This window comes from Rhinopithecus roxellana, chromosome 13, assembly GCF_007565055.1.
Source record: "Rhinopithecus roxellana isolate Shanxi Qingling chromosome 13, ASM756505v1, whole genome shotgun sequence".
Classification (NCBI taxonomy): domain Eukaryota; kingdom Metazoa; phylum Chordata; class Mammalia; order Primates; family Cercopithecidae; genus Rhinopithecus; species Rhinopithecus roxellana.
Window position 1 is genome coordinate 127,659,687 of NC_044561.1, and position 19,936 is coordinate 127,679,622.

The 19,936-nt window shown below is 43.6% G+C and overlaps 1 long non-coding RNA gene across 1 annotated transcript in view; it reads right to left on the bottom strand.

Moving 5' to 3' along the window:
• LOC115892892 overlaps positions 1-16,543 on the bottom strand; it is a 50,725-nt gene extending 34,182 nt beyond the window's left edge. The window contains exon 1 of the long non-coding RNA XR_004052809.1: positions 16,468-16,543. This is a non-coding gene — a long non-coding RNA (uncharacterized LOC115892892). The remainder of the gene's footprint in view (positions 1-16,467) is intronic.
• Positions 16,544-19,936: the final 3,393 nt, after the last annotated feature.

Sequence of the window (19,936 nt, forward strand, 5' to 3'; positions counted from 1 at the left end):
ATTCCATTGCTACCACTGCTGTCTTTGGATTGGACCGACTGAAACATTGTCTTGGATTAGCCTGACTCCATAGCAACAGGCCAGGAGAGGCTGCACCCTCACTGCGTGTCCTTTCTGTGGCTGGAGAGGAGAGAAGGAGGTATTTGGTGACACTCGCCATCAGGACTTTGCAGCTCTCTTGCCAGATAGCAGCTGAATTGGGGAATATCCTTCCTTTGCCATTTGGGCTCCAGTCGATCAGGATTTTTGCTGATCACTTTGCATATCTCAATGAATTGGACACACGGGCATTTTTTTCTTTCTCTCTCTTCATTCAGGAAGTGGAGAGCTGAGCCCTGAGATTCTTTCTGCTCCGATGATATAAACAAATTGTAGAGGAAGTCAAGTCAAACTTTCCCTTGCTTCTTTTGTTCTCCCAACTAGCAATTCAGAAAACAGAGCCAACTTTTCTTGGATGCCTTTTAAAGATTGCTCTTTAACTGGAAAGGCAGAAACTCTCTTGCTTTATTTTGGATCTGTAAAAACAAAGATTCTCCTAAACATATTTTGTTTTCAGAAAAGCAGAAATGCCCTAGAAGCTAAAAAAAAAAAAAAAAAAAAAAAAAAAAAAAAAAAAAAAAAAACTGTTTTCTGAGACTTTTCAAATCAAATTGCTCCTTTGTCATTACACAGTTACCTGTTTTTTCTTTCCTTCACAAATCTCCAGGCTAAAATACAAACGAGAGCAATACCGATCTTTGCGTGGATAATAGCTAAACCTGAATAGAAGCTTTCAGGGCCCCAATACACAGCCAAGGAAAGCTAACAGTCATGATTCAATAAAGGTGCCATGTAAGGCATGCGCCAGACAGAAAGGAGACACCATATCTGTGTAATCTACAGACACTGCTTTAAAAATCACATAATTAAGTCCTTCCCATGGTGGTGGCTACTTGAAGCTTTATCATCAGCTTGTAAGATTTCATCTCTGGGTTTCACCGATGGTTCTGAGAACAAACGTTTTCAAACCAGAGGCACCTGCTAATCCAGGAGACATACTCACCACACCTATTCTCGTCCTCCAGGGAAAGAAGCTCTGTGTTAAATGACTGAAGGGAAACAGAAGGGAATATGTAACAAAATATACGCAGGAGCAGCCCCGGGGTGGCTTCCCGTGCTGAGTGTTCTGTTACATTAATCCTGGCACCAAAAAAATGCGACAGCCACGTGGATATCAATATCCTGCATTGTTTGTCCTCCATCGGCCCTCTCTGTACACAGGTGGGTAGCCCAGACTTCATCACAACCCTATTCTCTCATGAAACATATTAGAGATCAAACACAGGTTCAAACTGCTTCCTGAGTCTCAGTGTTCTCCTCTGTAAAATGGGATATATGGTGGCTGTCACATGGGTTAGAAATAATATGGGTATAGGTATAGAGATATTTCTCGCTTAATCCAATGTGTGGCTCCTGTTAGGTTCTCGATAAAAAAAAATGTTGTGATTATTGAAATTCATAACACTATGTGAGTTCTCCTGGGTCAGGAAAAACTAGCATTGGTAGAAGCTCAACCTTGCAGTATTTGCAGTTATTTCTGTCAGAACACTTTTCCTCAGTCACGATCCTCTCCTCCCTCTTTATCTATAAATACGCATATACTGTAGATATTTATAGACTAATAGGTATATAAAATCCTTTATGCAAGTTGTAATTGACTGTGTAATTATTGAATAAACAGTGGATGAAAGGATAATGGTAGGTTCTGAAAGCCAGCTTTAATTCACATTTTATTTTATATTCATTAAACTGTTTATTTACTTGTCTACATTCTCCTCTCTGTTGATTATTTTCCAGGCATGCATTTCCCTCGAGCAATGATCAGGCTGAGAAAGTGATTTCATTTACATTGCAAGGGAGACAGAGAAGCAAACAAAAAACCCAGAGGCAGTGACTTGCCAGGAGTGCCCCAGAGCGTGGGCATTGCTAGTAGAAGCTGTGTGCACCTCCACACCCTGGAACTATTTTTGAAGCTTTGATGTAGAAACACGCAATACCTACAGTGACCTTAAATTTCTGTAAAACAAATATAGCATGCATTGATGCAATTGCCATATATTTATAGAATTCAACAATTGTCTTCTACCAACTTTATCAAATATCTGCTGAGTGGGGGGTGCTAGGACAGAAACATAAACAGCTCTGACTGGCCCATTATGCGGACGAAGCACAGGCTTGGAGGACCAGAAAAGCAGAGAGAACACCGTGCTCCTGCCTTGCTGGCCAAATGACGCAACAAAGAAAATTCAGGAAAGTTACTTTAAGTTTCAACATACAGATTTTTTTTGTCCCTTTAAAAGACATGCTTTTACATTTCAGTTGAGTTTTGTTTTCGTTTTTATTTGGGTACAGGCCTTGGGATGGTTCGGATTTGTGTTCAGCAAATTTTTACTCCTCACCACTTGGAAGGAATACCCTTCCCTGACTTACGGATGTTGGACTTGGCCATGTGACTATTGGTCAGTAAGTGTTAGCAAGTATGATGCCAGCAAGGCCACTGTGGATTTACACAGTAGGACTGGCTCTCCTGCACTTCCAACATTGCCTTGAGATGCACACACATGCCTGCATCCAACAAAGATGGAAGACACCTGGAGCAAACTTGGAGGCAGCCCATAACTTGAAGCCCAGCCCAGACCACCCCAGGTCATCTAAACCCCAGCTAACTTGCAAATGTTTATGGGAGAATAAATAATTACCATTTTAAGCCACTGAGTCTTGGAGTGATTTTTTGCATTATTGTGGCAACAGCTGAGTAATGTAGGCCTCATAATATTTATAGGTTTTACTCTGGCCACGGCATACTAATACAGATCCTGGGGGAGTCGTGGGGGCGGCGGGGGGGGATTAATTTTAAAAAATAATTCAAGCTCTTGCATTACTGATTCGACTTTGTTTTGTAAATCAAGGTGAATCATTGCCTTTCATGTGCTAAATGAAATTAGACGCCCATAATGTTTCACTACAGCAGCATATGATTAAAGAGCAAGAGAGGTATGAGCTACTTATTTTTTCATCTAGATAAAGCCTTCATTCCACAAATGCTTCATTCAGAAAAAAAAAAAATGTTTCACTTGTTAAAGGGATACTCATTCAGCTCTTTTATGCTGGACCTTGAAAATACAGTTTTGAGTATTAATAACTCTTCTCAAGTGCTTATGATGAGTCAGGCATTGTTCTTAAGAGTTTATCTGCATCAACTCATTTAACCTTCAGAACTTAATGCAATATTACTATGATCGCGCCCATTTTACAGATGAGAAAACTGAGAAGCTGAGAGGTGAAGTGACTTACCCAAGCTTCCATGACTTATAAGTAACAGAGTCAGGATTCAAATCCGGGCCATCTGACTTTGGAGTACATGTTTTTTACCTATCGTGATAAGACATGCGTAGTTTCTATTGACAGGGAGTTTACCGAGTAAAGAGGGCAACAACTTTAAACAAGAAAACCAATCAATCATTACAAACCGTGGGCAGGACCATCATGGAAAAGAACAGGAAACTATGGTGAAGAGTAACAGGAAGGGTGGGGCGCAGTGGCTCACGCCTGTAATCCCAGCACTTTGGCAGGCCAAGTCCAGCAGATCACTGGAGGTCAGGAGTTTGAAACCAGCCTGGCCAACATGGTGAAACCCCATCTCTACTAAAAATACAAAAATTATCCGGGCATAGCAGCGAGTACCTGTAATCCCAGCTACTCGGGAGGCTGAGGCAGGAGAATCACTGGAACCTGGGAGGTGGAGCTTGCAGTGAGCCAAGATTGCACCACTGCACTCCAACCTGGGCAACAGATTCTGTCTCAAAAAAAAAAAAGAATAACAGGGAGGACCTGTTTTAGATAGGTGTTCAGAGAAGTCTTTTCTTATTAGGTGATATTGTCTGAAGAATGAATGGGATCAGATGGAAAAATCGCTAGGAAAGAAAAGAATGTTCCAGGCAGAAGGACTAGCAGGGAGGTGAGTCTTGAAGCAGTCTACAGGTCGGTATGTACTCAGGACTGAAAAATGCTCATTGCTTCAGTGAGGCTGAGGGGGTGAGTATGTCTTTTACTTATTGCCATAGGAGGGTAGTTGGTCAGCAAATTTTTTATAAACAGCCAAATAGCAAATTCTTTAGGTTTTTTTTTTTTTTTTTTTTTTTGAGACAGTCTCTCGCTCTGTCATCCAGGCTGGAGTGCAGTGGCCGGATCTCAGCTCACAGCAAGCTCCGTTTCCCGGGTTTACGCCATTCTCCTGCCTCAGCCTCCCAAGTAGCTGGGACTACAGGCGCCCGCTACCTCGCCCAGCTAGTTTTTTGTATTTTTTTTTAGTAGAGACGGGGTTTCACCGTGTTAGCCAGGATGGTCTCGATCTCCTGACCTCATGATCCGCCCGTCTCAGCCTCCCAAAGTGCTGGGATTACAGGCTTGAGCCACCGCGCCCAGCCTCTTTAGGTTTTATAGGCCATGTAGCCTCTGATGCAATTACTGAACTCAGACATTGTCATACAAAAGCATCCACATAGAATGAGCATAGCTGTGTTCCAGTAAAACAGTATATGCAGACACTGAAATTTACCTTTCAGTGTTGCAGTTCCACAAACAGCAAGCATGTGTGTGAGAACACACAGCATGGTCACAGTTAGTGCATTTCCAACAAATCCAGTGGCCTCTCATGAGTTGTTTTTTTTTTTGTTTTTTTTTTTTGAGAGAGTCTCACTTTGTCCCCCATGCTGGAGTGCAATGGTATGATCTCAGTTCACTGCAACCTCCTTCTCCCGGGTTTAAGCAACTCTTAGCCTCGGTCTCTCAAATAGCTGGGGTTATAGGTGGGCGCCACCATATCCGGCTAATTTTTGTATTTTTAGTAGAGATGGGGTTTCACCATGTTGGCCAGGCTGGTCTCCAACTTCTGACCTCGGTTGAGCTGTCTGCCTCAGCTTCCCAAAGTGCTGGGATTACAGGCGTGAGCCACTGTGCCGCAGCATGATGTTGGATGCACCCTGCCCTTTAACTCTCAGTGAGATCTCTGTTGAAACAGAACACAGGTCACACCATTAAGAACAAGATAGAATTTTGAATAAACGTAACGAATAAGCGATTGGGTTATCTAATCATCCTATTATTAAAGAGGAGTACATGATAGAATCATCCAGAAAAATGAAGCAAAGTTCTTGTTGACATGATGTATTGGCATGGACAAGATAACATAAAACACATGCTCCATCTTTACAAAGAGGATGGGGACAAGACTGGTTAATGAGTGTCATCCTTCAAAGAGCATTGAAGATTAATTGCTGCCCAAGAAAACTTGAAATGCCCTGAAATCTTGGAGGTCATGTAAGAAAGAAATGGATATATGTTTTCTCAAATTTAACACAATAATGCTAAAATTTTACAATACCTGACCAGTAATAAGTGGCCAAAAGAAACTTTTCAAGGCCGGGCGCGGTGGCTCAAGCCTGTAATCCCAGCACTTTGGGAGGCCGAGACGGGCGGATCACTAGGTCAGGAGATCGAGACCATCCTGGCTAACACGGCGAAACCCCGTCTCTACTAAAAATGCAAAAAATTAGCCGGGCGAGGTGGCAGGCGCCTGTGGTCCCAGCTACTCAGGAGGCTGAGGCGGGAGAATGGCGTGAACCCGGGAGGCGGAGGTTGCAGTGAGCTGAGATCCGGCCACTGCACTCCAGCCTGGGCGACAGAGCGAGACTCCGTCTCAAAAAAAAAAAAAAAAAAAAAAAAAAAAAAAAAAAAAAACTTTTCAAAACTGACACTAATAATTAAAACACACACAAACACACACACAAATTTTGATCCATCATGCCAGGCACAGTGGCTCACACCTGCAATCCCAACACTTTGGGAGGGTCACTTGAGGCCAGGCGTTCAGGACCAGCATGTGCAGTATAGCAAGACCTCGTCTCTACAAAAAAAGAAAAGAAAAAAAATTGAATTAGTCAAGCGTGGTGGCTAATACTTGTGGTCCCAGCTACTCTAGAGGCTGAGGCACGACAGTCACCTGAACCCAGGAGTGTGACAATGCAGTTAGCGTATGATCACTCCATGGCATTCCAGCCTGGGCAACAGAGTGAGACCCTGTCTGTAAAATTAAATTAAATTATATTAAAAATTCTGGGGCCAGGCGCGGAGGCTCACACCTGTAATTCCAGCACTTTGGGAGGCCAAGGCGGGTGGATCATGAGGTCAGGAGATCAAGACCATCCTAGCTAACATGGTGAAACCCCGTCTCTAATAAATACAAAAAAAAAAAAAAATTAGCCGGACGTGGTGGCGGGCACCTATGGTCCCAGCTACTCAGAAGGCTGAGGCAGGAGAATGGCGTGAATCCGGGAGGCGGAGCTTGCAGTGAGCAGGGATCGCGCCACTGCACTCCAGCCTGGGTGACAGAGCCAGACTCCATCTCAAAAAAAAAAAAAAGAATTCTGATCAGTCATGATGGAGGAAAGACTAAATCCTCTTTCTCATAGTCTCTCTCTGTAAAATAATAACCCAATATTGTTAAAAGATAATTAAAGAGTTTGTAGCTAAAACATATAGGACAAAAGTATCATAGTGGGCCCCTGTAGTCCCAGCTACTCGGGAGGCTGAGGCAGGACAATTGCTTGAACCCGGGAGGCAGAGGTTACACTGAGCCGAGATCACAACACTGCACTCCAGCCTGGGCGACAGAGCAAGACTGTGTTTTAAAAAAGAAGCAAGCAGTTTGTTAATTTTTATAAGATGCTATTTTGGGGGGATTTTATGATATTAGTGATATTTTTCAGCTTAAAAGTTTTTACAATTTGTTGTACTTTCTTCTTTTATTCTAAATAAACATTAACTTTCCTAGCTAATTTTGTGTTCTTTTTCTTTCAGGAAGCCCCCAATTGCATAAGGTTTAAGACCTATAAACAGGAACCACTTCCGTGAAAGCACCTACTATATGAGCCAAGCATATTTAGATGCTAGAAATCATTGAACGAAACAGATGGAGGTGGTTTAAAAATATGTCCACAAATTCTCTGGCACTCCTGTCTCCAAAAGGCAGAGGTTATTTCCCTTCCCCTTGAGTGCAGGCTATTCCTTGTTTCTAAGGAATAGAAGGTTGTGGGGGCAATACTGGGTGACATCCAAGACAAATCATAAAAGACACTGGAGTTTCCTCCTTGCTGTTCCTCCTAGGAACCCAGCTGCTGTGACATGAGAACTCAAGCCGCCCTATGGGAAGGTCTGCATGGTGAGGAACGGAGGCCTCCAGCCAACAGCCACGTGTGTGAGCCTGCTTAGAAGCGTGTTGTCCAACTCCAGTCAAGCCTTTAGGTGCCTCCAGCCCAAAACAACATCTTGACTGCATCTTGACTATTCACAAGAGGCCCTGAGCCAGAACCATCCATCCAAACTGCTGTAGGATTGCTGACCTCAGAAACTGCGAGATAAGAAATGTTCATTATTTTTCTAGCTGGCCCTGGAGACAATCTTTTACTTAATAAATAGAAAAAATGTTTTTTTAAATGTTCATATTTTAAGCAAGTAAGTTAAGGAACAATTTGTTACACAGCAAGAGATAATTAATATACTGACAAAAGTTCCAGTTTCATGATTCTTATATCCTGAAGTTTATTACATAGACAAATGAATAAATGACTTTTGAGAATGATGAACAGTAAACACTTTAAGAATTGCACCAAATTATCCTACCACTTGATCCAGCAATCCCACTACTAGGTATCTACCCAGAGGAAAAGAAGTCATGATACAAAAATTAGCCAGGCATGGTGACGAGACGCCTGTAATCCCAGCTAGTTGGGAGGCTGAGACAGGAGAATCGCTTGAACCTGGGGTGGAGGTTGCAATGAGCCGAGATTGCACCAGTGCCCTCCAGCCTGAGCAACAGAGCAAGACTGCATCTCAAAAAAAAAAAAAAGAAGAAAAAGGAAAAGAAGTCATTATACAAAAAAGATACTTGCACACACATTATAGCAGCACAATTCGCAATTGAAAAATGTGGAACCAACCCAAAAGCCCATTAATTAATGAGTGGATAAAGAAACTGTGGCATGTGTGTGTGTGTATATATATCTCATACATATATCTCATATATTATATATCATATATCATATGTCATATATGTCATATATCATATATGACATATATATGGTATATATGATGCAATACTACTCAGCCATAAAAGGAAATTAATTAATGGCATTCGCAGCAACCTGGATGGCATTGGAGACTATTATTCTAAGTGAGTAACTCAGGAATGGAAAACCAAACATTGTATGTTCTCACTCGTAAGTGGGAGCTAAGCTATGAGGATGCAGAGGCATAAGAATGGCACAATGGACTTTGGGGACTCAGGGAGAGAGGGTGGGAAGCAGGTGAGGGATAAAAGACCACAAACTGGGTTCTGTGTATACTGCTGTGGTGATGGGTGCACCAAAATCTCACAAATCACCACTCAAGAACTTACTTATGTAACCAAATACCACCTGTTACCCAAAAAAACCTATGGAAATAAAAAAGTTTAAAAAATAAATGTATCAGTTGGGTGCGGTGGCTCACGCCTATAATCCCAGCACTTTGGGAGGCTGAGGCGGGTGGACCACCTGAGGTCAGGAATTTGAGACCAGCCTCAACATGGAGAGAAACCCTGTCTCTACTAAAAATACAAAATTAGCTGGGCGTGGTAGTGCACACCTGTAATCCCAGGAGGGAGGCTGAGGCAGGAGAATTGCTTGAACCTAGGAGGCAGAGGTTGCAGGGAGCCGAGATCGCGCCACTGCACTCCAGCCTGGGCAACAAGAGTGAAACTCCGTCTCAAAAAATAAATAAATAAGGCCAGGCGCGGTGGCTCAAGCCTGTAATCCCAGCACTTTGGGAGGCCGAGACGGGCAGATCACGAGGTCAGGAGATTGAGACCATCCTGGCTAACATGGTGAAACCCCGTCTCTACTAAAAAATACAAAAAACTAGCTGGGCGAGGTGGCGGGCGCCTGTAGTCCCAGCTACTCCGGAGGCTGAGGCAGGAGAATGGAGTAAACCCGGGAGGCAGAGCTTGCAGTGAGCTGAGATCCGGCCACTGCACTCTAGCCCGGGCGAGAGCAAGACTCCGTCTCAAAAAAATAATAATAATAAAATAAAAAATTTAAATAAATAAATAAATAAATAAATGTATCAAATTATCATTACTTATGAATTCATTTATCATATATTTATTGAGTAGCACCATATGTTTATCCACTTTTAGGCATTGAGCTGGGCTAATTGACAAGAAAGGCATATACCTGCCCCTCATGGAGGGGAGCAATTAGAGAACCATTAGATAGTCAATGTCACAAAGTCAATGAATTAAGTGATCAGAAATTAAAACCCCCAAATCTACACTCTTAGTCGTGGCATAATATTGTCATCCAGTCTGGCAGAAAATCAGGTTTTTGCCCTGTGTCTAACACTCACTCCCTGAAGAACACTGGAATCAGGGCTGAGTTCCCCTGTTCCAGTTCAAACATCCCCTGATTATGAAAATGTCAATCATTGTAAGTATGAATGAAGTGCTTGTTACAGTCCGGCACAGTGCCAAACCGTTTATATGCATTATCTCAGTTCGTCCTCACGACAGCTCCCTGTTCCTCGGCCACTTCCACTCTGGAGCCCTTCCCAGGCTCCCTTGCAACTTGGCCTTATGGCACCATTCAGGCCAGTGAAGCCTGAACGGACGAGACTGCTGGAAAGTTTCTGGGCAGGGGTTTGTTGTCTTGAAAATAACTAGATGTCAGTGCTTCTACTTGTTTCTCTTTTCCCTGCCATAAAAGTGAATTGGGTTAGGCATCCTGTGACCATAAGGAAAGACTAGGGGAACCACAAAGCACTGACATTCTTGAGCTATAGAAGTACACTGCTACCTCTGCATCCTTTAAAGTGAGGAAAAATTGTACCCTCTTTGTTTCAGCCTCCGTTGGCTTTTTGTTATAGTGGTTACTACTTAGAGCTGAAGGCCTTCCCAACTGATCTAATGAAATTGGGACAGAGAACTATTAGATAATCAGTGTCACAAAGTCCATGAACTGAGTGATCAGAAATTAAAACCCCCATATCTACACTCTCAGTCATGATATGATATTGTCATTATGGTTTCCACAAGTAAGCAAAGACACACACACACACACACAAACTATAGCGAATATAAGCAAATATATTTATCTAGTTTCCTTGATGTGATCCAATTAGAGTAACAAGGCTTTTTGATATTGTCTCAAAGTATAAGATATCAAATTTTCATTCCAATTTTAACAAGTACTTAATTGGACATTTCCGGGAAGTCCTGGGAAGCTAAGAAATTCATTAATATTGATGATGGTGTTAGAAATATGTTAACTATGGATATGTCTTTTAGAAGAGCTGATTAAATAGAGATAAATTCTACTTTTTGAGGGTCCTTCCAACAAAGTGTTTATGGAGCACCTACAATGTACCTGGTAATTTATTTCTATCATATTACTTAGTCTCTCTACTAGCCAGCAAACTGAGCCCATGCACCCCATTTTAGAGATGGGAAAACTGCAGCTCAGAGGTTGAGTAGCTTCCCCAGATGGTCCAGCTTGTGGTGGAATCAGAATTGAACTCAGTTCAGTTGAGCAGTTCGGAGCCTGGACCACTGCATGTGGGAGAGAGTGGTAAAATATGATACACATATGTGACAATAGAATAAGCAATATTAGATATGACAATAACTATGACAGTTTATACATGAGTGAATAAAGTTTGGGTAAGGCTCCAGTGACAGTTATTGGAGTAAAACAAATATGAATCAGTTCCTGCTCCAGCACCATCTAGCTGTGACCTCAGTTAGGCAAGTTTCATAATCGCCCTGAGCCTCAATTTCTTCCTCTGTAAAATGGGGGCAATACTAACATCAATCTCACAGGGTTGTTCGGAGCATTCAATGGGACGAGGCTGCCCAGCCCTTTAAAAATATTAAGTTATTCATTTAATATTTTTCCACACTTTGAAACCACCTTTGCAAAAATTACAACTGAGAAAACTATGTCAGTCAACAAGATCTGATTCTGTCTTGCTTCTAACCTCCAAGCTGTCCTTGTTCATTCCAGGGTGGATACCAAACTAACTTTGGGAGGAACTTAGTGCATAGTTTAACTCTGAAAGAAAGACTGTAACAAAAACCCTCTTCCTGACTGGTGACTAGACTGCCTTTGCAGGACTAACAAATTAGATACAAAATTTAAAAGTATGGTTTAGAAGCCTTGCAGCTGGAGGCTGAGAGGTTCTGAACCTCCCCAAATTGCTCCTGCGGATAACACTGCTATTGTAAAACCGAAGATCAGTGCCTGAGATATTTTCAGACCCTGTACTCAGTGAATCGGTTAGCATCGCCCTGGATAAACTGGCTCATCTGGTCCTATGGCTCCTACCCAGAAACTGACTCAGCACAAGAGGACCCCTTTGACTCCCTAGGATTTCATCTCCGGCCTAACCAATCAGCACTCCCCATTTTTCAACCTCCTACCCACCAAATTATCCTTACAAACCCCGATCTCTGAGTTTTCGGGGAGACTGATTTGAGTAATAACAAAACTCCGGTCTCCTGTACAGCCGGCTCTGCATGAATTAAACTCTTTCTGTGTTGCAGTTCCCCTGTTTTGATAAATCAGCTCTGTCTAGGCAATGAGCAAGGAGAACCCATTGGGCAGTTACAACTTCCTCCCTATGTTCAAAGGAATCCGTTTTCTTTGTTTTGATCTGGGTCTTCCCCCCTTAACAACGACATACACTATCAGTAGTGGAAGAAGAAACACATAATAATCAAAAGAGCAAATAATCTCTGCAAAACCATGTCCTGAATTTTGCTAAGAACAATCTGTCAGTTTTTCACACCTGTGGCAAGTACAAAATGAAAAGAGAGGACAGGCCGGCTGGGCGCGGTAGCTCATGCCTGTAATCCCAGCACTTTGGGAGGCCGAGGCGGGCAGATCACCTGAAGTCAGGAATTCAAAACCAGCCTGGCCAACATGGCAAAACCCTGTCTCTACTAAAAAACACAAAAATTAGCCAGGCATGGTGGCTCATGCCTGTAATCCCAGTTACTCGGAAGGCTGAGACAGAAGAATCGCTTGAACCTGGGAGACAGAGGTTGCAGTGAGCCGAGATCACGCCATCACACTCCAGCCTGGGTGGCAGAGTGACACTCCCTCTTAAAAAAAAAAAAAGAAAGAGGCCGGGTGCGGTGGCTCAAGCCTGTAATCCCAGCACTTTGGGAGGCCGAGACGGGCGGATCATGAGGTCAGGAGATCGAGACCATCCTGGCTAATACGGTGAAACCCCCGCCTCTACTAAAAAATACAAAAACTAGCCGGGCGAGGTGGTGGGCGCCTGTAGTCCCAGCTACTCGGGAGGCTGAGGCAGGAGAATGGCGTAAACCCGGGAGGCGGAGCTTGCAGTGAGCTGAGATCCGGCCACTGCACTCCAGCCTGGGCGGCAGAGCAAGACTCCGTCTCAAAAAAAAAAAAAAAAGAAAGAAAGAAAGAAAAGAGAGCACAGTGAGGTCACCTGGAAAGGAGAACAGAGGGTTTGGCTGTCCTGGCTTGGAGCTTCCTTTTGCTCCCCTCACACTATCCCCCGCCATTTTTTTTCATTCTTGCTTTCACTGATCTCTCTTCTCTACCTCTTTCTGCAGTTATACCAGCACTTGTTTCTGTCTTTTTTTTTTTTTTTTTTTTGAGACGGAGTCTCGCTCTGTTGCCCAGGCTGGAGTGCAGTGGCCGGATCTCAGCTCACTGCAAGCTCCGCCTCCCGGGTTCACGCCATTCTCCTGCCTCAGCCTCCCGAGTAGCTGGGACTACAGGTGCCGCCACCTCGCCCGGCTCGTTTTTTGTATTTTTGAGTAGAGACGGGGTTTCACCGTGTTAGCCAGGATGGTCTCGATCTCCTGACCTCATGATCCGCCCTTCTCGGCCTCCCAAAGTGCTGGGATTACAGGCTTGAGCCACCGTGCCCGGCCTATTTCTGTCTTAATAGATCCCTGACCTCTCCCCTGAGAAGTAGTTTCCTGGTTTCGAAGAGAAAGATCAAGCAAAATTGAGAATTTTCCATTAAAAAAAAAAAAGAAAAAAAGCCTTGTGGTAGGCAGAATTCTAGCCTGGCCCCCATGGTCCCCACCCTATCCCCATGTCCCTGTAATGTAGGCCCTTGAGTGTGGGCTGGACCTAGTGACTTCCTAACAAATAGAACAGAGTAAAGGGGATGGTTGCAAAAGATTGTGACTTTCATCTTGCTAGCAGACTCTCTCTATGGCCTTCTCAACTTGCACACTTCGATGAAGCAAATTGCCATCTGGAATGCCCCAGGTGGCAAGGAATGGGGGGTAGCCTCTGACCAACAGTTGAAAATGATCTGAGGCCCTCAATCTAACAGGCCTCAGGGAACTGAATCCTACCAATAACCGCATGAACCTGGACATAGCTTCTCCCCATGTAGAGTTTTTACATGAAATCCCAGCATAGGCTGACATCTTGAATGTCGGTTTGTATGAGACCCTGAAGCAAGGGCTCAGATTCTGACCCACAGAAACTATGAAACAATAAATACGTCTTGTTATAAGATGCTAAATGTTTAGATAACTTGTGACACAGCAAATATAAACCCAGATAGTCAATCAATAATGAATAGAGAGGAAGAAAGGGAAGAGCTGGATCAGGAGGTGGCACCTCTGGATTCCAGCCACACTTTGCACCTTCTATTCAGATCATCTTAGGAAAAGCATTTCCTTTCTCTGTCTTGCTATCTTCTTCTGACAAATGACAGAGTTGAATTATAAGTTGTAAATATTTTGTAGCTTTTCTCTTTAAAACTCTAGTGACTTTCAACCGTGGGCTCACATTTCATCTTGATTAACAGCCTGTTAGAACTAGGTAGAAGCTGTCCTCATAAAACAGGGCATGGAATTTTCAGTTCACCTCAGTCCTCACCTGACCCTGTTTACTCATGTATATTACCCGCTAGACATGGCATTTGAGACAGTGATTCCTGTGGCAGGGGATCCTCTGCATTCATTTGGTTCCTTTGAGGTGCAGACTATCAGACTGCAAAGTGGAAAAAGCATGCCTGACATTTCCTGGGAGAAACAGCTGGAGGGAGAAGGGAAAGGAGTTTTCCCACAATGCTGGCCTAACTCCCACAGAGGAAGAAGGGAAGGAAGGACAAAGGACGGGTTGGTAGGGAAAGTCTGAGAGGGTGGTGCAGTTCTGAGAAAGTTTTGAAAAAGCCAAAGTTATGTATCAGAGGAGTCTCACGTCCCCCAGGAACAAGTCTGCCTTAGTATCCCTGTTGCACGTAGTCATGGGCAAGGAGCAGTCCACGGGAAACGTGACCTTGGCACAAACATGATGATAGATTTCAGATCACACCATTGCAGGGCCCTCGGTCAGTTACAGTCCCTGCTGCAGGAAATACAAGAGGTACATATTTCTGTCTTCCATGTCTCCTAAAGTTCCTTGTAGCCTAAAAATCCTACCTAAATATGGAACCCACAGGGTAAATATGACCCCTAGTTGTATTTTGGTAGGTATATGGTGTTTAAAAACATTAGCTACAACACCAAAACCACAATCCATAGAGGAAAGTTTTGATAAATTAGACTTTATCAAAATTCACTCTGAAAACCACTGTTAAGAGAATGAAAAGACAAGCTACAGACTAGAAGAAAATATTTGCAAATCATATATTTGACAAAAGATTTTGAGAATATGTTTTTTTAAACTCTCAAAATTCAATAATAAGAAAATAAACCGGCTGGGCACAGTGGTTCACACCTGTAATCCCACCACTTTGGGAAGCCAAGACAGGCAGATCACCTGTGGTCAGGTGTTCAAGACCAGCTTGGTCAACATGGCGAAATCCAATCTCTGCTAAAAATACAAAATTAGCCAGGTGTGGTGACGCATGCCTGTAATCTCAGGTACTTGGGAGGCTGAGGCAGGAGAATCGCTTGAACCCAGGAGGTGGAGTTGCAGTGAGCCAAGATCGCACCATAGAACTCCATCCTGGGCAACAAGAGCAAAACTCTATATCAAAAAGAAAGAAAAAGAAAAGGAAAAGAAACTACCCATTTTTAAAATGGGGAAAAGATTTAGGCCGGCGCTATGGCTCACACCTGTAATCCCAGCACTTTGGGAGGCCAAGGCAAGAGAATCGCTTGAGGCCAGGAGTTCGAGACCAGCCTGGCCAACAAGGTGAAACCCTGTCTCTACTAAAAATACAAAAATTAGTCAGACGTGGTGGCGTGCACCTGTAGTCCCAGCTACTCAGGAGGCTGAGACATGAGAATCGCTTGAACACAGCCTTCCAAACTGGGAGGAGGCAGAGGTCGTAGTAAACTGAGATCGTGCCCCTACACTCCAGTCTGGGAGATAGAGCAAGACTCCGTTTCTCAAAAAACAAACAAATTACTATACTGTGTCAAAACTTATTGTGTTGTACACCAAAAAGAGTGAATTCTACTGCATGAAAATTTAAAAATACATTTCAAAAAATACATCCAAGCCATCATCCCTGCTGTGTATGCCAGTACATATTAGTGCTACACTGATGTGTTCATCAAAAGCACCTCTACCAATTCCCAAACTGTGTTTTAGGAGGAAGCTACAGTCCCTTGTTGAAACTTCTACTTTAGAACAAGGAGTTTGGGATGGACTCAGACTTCTGCAATGGTATGCAAAATTGTGCACAGATGTGTAATTTCCTGGGCAAAAAGTCCCAGCTGATGTCAAATGTTCACGAATAATATGGTGGTAACGAGCTCAGGGCTCTCTGCTGATGGGGTGGGGGAATTTACATCTCCACTCTCTGGCACTGTATGAGCTTGAACCACTTACACTTAACCCTCCAGAGCTTGAGTTTCTTATCAGTAAAAGGGCAATAACACTAATCGTAGACACTTCAAAGGGCTGGTGTAAGGATTAAATAGAATAATGGATGTATGACACCACATGTGCAATTAATCCCCCATATACGTGTTTTCAGATTTTTTTTTTTTTTTTTTTTTGAGACGGGTTTCACTCTGTCACCCAGGCTGGAGTGCAGTGGTGCAATCTCGGCTCACTGCAACCTCCGCCTCCCAGGTTCAAGCAATTCTCTGCCCCAGCCTCCTGAGTAGCTGGGATCACAGGCACACACCACCACACCCAGCTAATGTTTTTGTATTTTTAGTAGAGACAGGGTTTCACCATCTTGGCCATGCTGATCTTGAACTCCTGACCTCATGATACACCCGCCTCAGCCTCCCAAAGTGCTGGGATTACAGGCATGAGCCACTGCGCCCGGCATTGTCAGAAATTTCAAAAGAAACTTGAAGAGTCATGAAAGTGACTGCACATTTACCAAACATCTCCTGTTTTAAAAGTACTTCACAGAGATTCTCATGTTACTTACCCTCAGTTTGTAGATCCTGAATTCAGAGAAGTCAGTAGCTTGCCCAAGGCCACACAGCAAATACACAGCACAGCCAGAGTTTCCAAGATGTTTATTCTCTTCTTGCCACGCAGCACAGCCTTCCAAACTGGGAGGAGGAAGAAGCCAAGAAGGTTGCGTTGCTACCTCAAGGGGAATTTCCCATTTGCCGAACATGCAAAATCCTCATTCCCAAGGCCCACTGCCACTTTCCTGTCCTCCCAAGCTCCTTTCTTCCTTGAGGTCCTATATCCAGCCCCTGCCCTTCTTCCATGTTCTGTCTGCCCTGTTCTAGTGGTGTGAGTTAGTGCTTCTCAACACTGTTTTCACCTGTAATCCTCTGGAGACCCTTTTAGACTTTTTTTTTTAATTGTCCCCCATGATACTTCAATACCACATATATACTGTGTTATCTGTTTATGTATGGTACATATATTGTGTATTTTATATATATATATATATATATATATATTTTTTTTTTTTTTTGGAGACAGAGTTTCGCTCTTGTCGCCCAGGCTGGAGTGCAATGGCACGATCTCAGCTCACTGCAACCTCCGCCTCCTGGGTTCAAGCAATTCTCCTGCCTCAGCCTCCTGAGTAGCTGGGATTACAGGTGCCCACCACCACACCTGGCTAATTTTTTTGTATTTTTAGTAGAGTCAGGGTTTCACCATGCTCGCCAGGCTGATCTCAAACTGCTGACCTCAGATGATCCACCTGCCTCGGCCTCCCAAAGTGCTGGGATTACAGGCATGAGCCACCATGCCTGGCATATATATTATATATTATATATATAGAGAGAGAGAGAGAGGGTTTTTTTTTTTTTTTTGAGACGGCGTCTTGTTCTGTCACCCAGGCTGGAGTGCAGTGGCATGATCTCAGCTCACTGCAACTTTCACTTTCCGAGTTCAAGTGATTCTCCTGCCTCACCCTCCTGAGTAGCTGGGATTACAGGCATGCACCACCATACCCGGCGAATTTTTTTATATATATTTTTGGTAGAGACAGGGTTTCACCATGTTGGGCCAGGCTGGTCTAGAACTCCTGACCTCAAGTGATCTGCCCACCTCGGCCTCCCAAAGTGCTGGGATTATAGGCGTGAGCCACTGTGCCCGGCCTATATTAATTTTTTTTAAAGTGAGATTCTCTCATCTCTTCCCAAGAACCAGTTTTACCCCTTCGAGGGCAGTATCATTTCTACAGGGAACATGCAGTGTCAGGGTTGGTAGCAGATGCAACCACAGCAGCACAGCGTTGCCCAGGGCTTCATGCGAGCCTGGACAACTGCAAGAGCTGCTCGTGCATTCACCTGTCAGTCTTCTCCGTCTGTGTTCATGACCAGGTTCTATCCAGAACTGATAAGCTACCCCCCTCCATTGGCCTCTTCTTGAAACTCTTCTCCAATTGTATTTTGATCTTGGCTAATCTTTTCCCATCTTTGTTCACTTATGGGCTAGATGTTCAAGTGATTACAGCAAAGCAAAAAACATAGCAGGATGTTTGGTTTCTCTTCCAGGTGGCGAGATTACCCCTGATCATCGCAAAATCCATACATTCTCAGCTTTTTTTTTTTTTTTTTTTTTTTTTTTTGAGACGGAGTCTCGCTCTGTCGCCCAGGCTGGAGTGCAGTGGCCAGATCTCAGCTCACTGCAAGCTCCGCCTCCCGGGTTCACGCCATTCTCCTGCCTCAGCCTCCCAAGTAGCTGGGACTACAGGCGCCCGCCAGGTCGCCCGGCTAGTTTTTTTTTTGTATTTTTAGTGGAGATGGGGTTTCACCATGTTAGCCAGGATGGTCTTGATCTCCTGACCTCGTGATCCGCCCGTCTCGGCCTCCCAAAGTGCTGGGATTACAGGCTTGAGCCACCGCGCCCAGCCCTCAGCTTTTTAAACTTCTTCTAAACTGCCACTTTAATTTCAATACAGTGTTTCTCAGTTGCTGTTTCAAAAGAACATTTAGATTTTGAATAGATACCAAACCAGCCCTTTTCTAGACATGAGGAGAGGCAATCTTCACCAAACACTGAGCAAAACTCTTTTCAGAGATTATTGATATTTCTGCAGCAGCTGCTAATTTACACAGGAGAAAATGGAGGTTCAGAGATGTCCATCAATTCACCCAAGGTCACATGAGGATAAGCGCTGGTCAGCTCAGGCTGCAAATTCAAGACAGACTGGTTAACCACGATAATATAATAAGCCATCACTTAATTTTAGTGTATCACTTCCCTCAAAGTGGGGAGGAGCACGGAAAATAGAGATTTTAAAAGAGGAAGGAGGAATCTTTGTGCTTGAAATAAGTTTATTCTCCCAAACACAATAGCGGGACCCTGTTGCTGAGTATCACACAGGCCTTTTTAAGAGATTCATCTGATAACTGATGAAGATTTGCTACTCGACCACTTGCTTGACTGCTTTCAGCAAGACATTTCTCTCTTACTACTCAATTACTACATTATAAAATGATTCCCTCGAAGGAGAATCTTCCCAATGAACACAAGGCTCTAAGGGGGACGGCTCAACCTCTTAGCCTTTACCCGACGTGACCAGAGACTTCCGACAGCTTTGAGAATGAGTTGTGTTTTCTGCGTTATTTAAATTGGCTTTCTACATAACACTCTTCAGTTTGGTCTGCATTGTGTTAACCTTGAATAATTTCTCTTATCCTTGTAGAATTAAGTAAACACTCCATCAGTTTCTTTCCATACTTAAGGAAAGAAAATATTTTCCTTCTATAATGTTCTGTGATGTGTTTTTTTTTTATCATGTGTGCAGTCACGGGGAATACGCCTTCTGTAATGCTCTATATACAAATTTCCTCTAATCCTCACCACAACTTCCGGTAACTGGCTCAATACCTAGTTCCAAGATTAAAAAAGGAAGCTCAGAGAAGTGACGTGACTTGCCTGGGGGCACAAAGCTGGGTATTGACGGAAGAAGAATTCATGCCCACTTTCTGCTGGCACCAGGATTCATGTGCTTTTCACTAACACCATTTTTCCACGCGTGGCCAACAAATATATCAGTCAAAACTATCCTCTTTCAGGCACCTTTAGAACTTCTACCAGAAGCCTAAATTTTATATTTAGAATCCAACCAAATGGCAAAAAAGAAAAGAAATCCCGTTACCTGACATTTTCAGTTCCTCACTTTTTAGGTTCTTAAAACGGCAGGCAGACTTCCAATTTCCAGCAATCAGGAAGCTTGGGAGTCACCACTTCATCCTAACAACAGGGAAAAGGCTAAACAAAGTAAAAACCAAACAGTTCTTTTAGATTCTTGTAAGAATAGAGGTCATGGGGCAAACCATTACTCCCCAAACTGGAGAGACCAGCAGACGAATATCTGGAATTACAATTTACCAGGGCAGAAAGCTCCGTGGAAACCGGTGCCAGGGAAAGCACACCTGAAGTGTAATTGATTCATGGCTGGAAGCTCAGTGTGGACAAGTCAG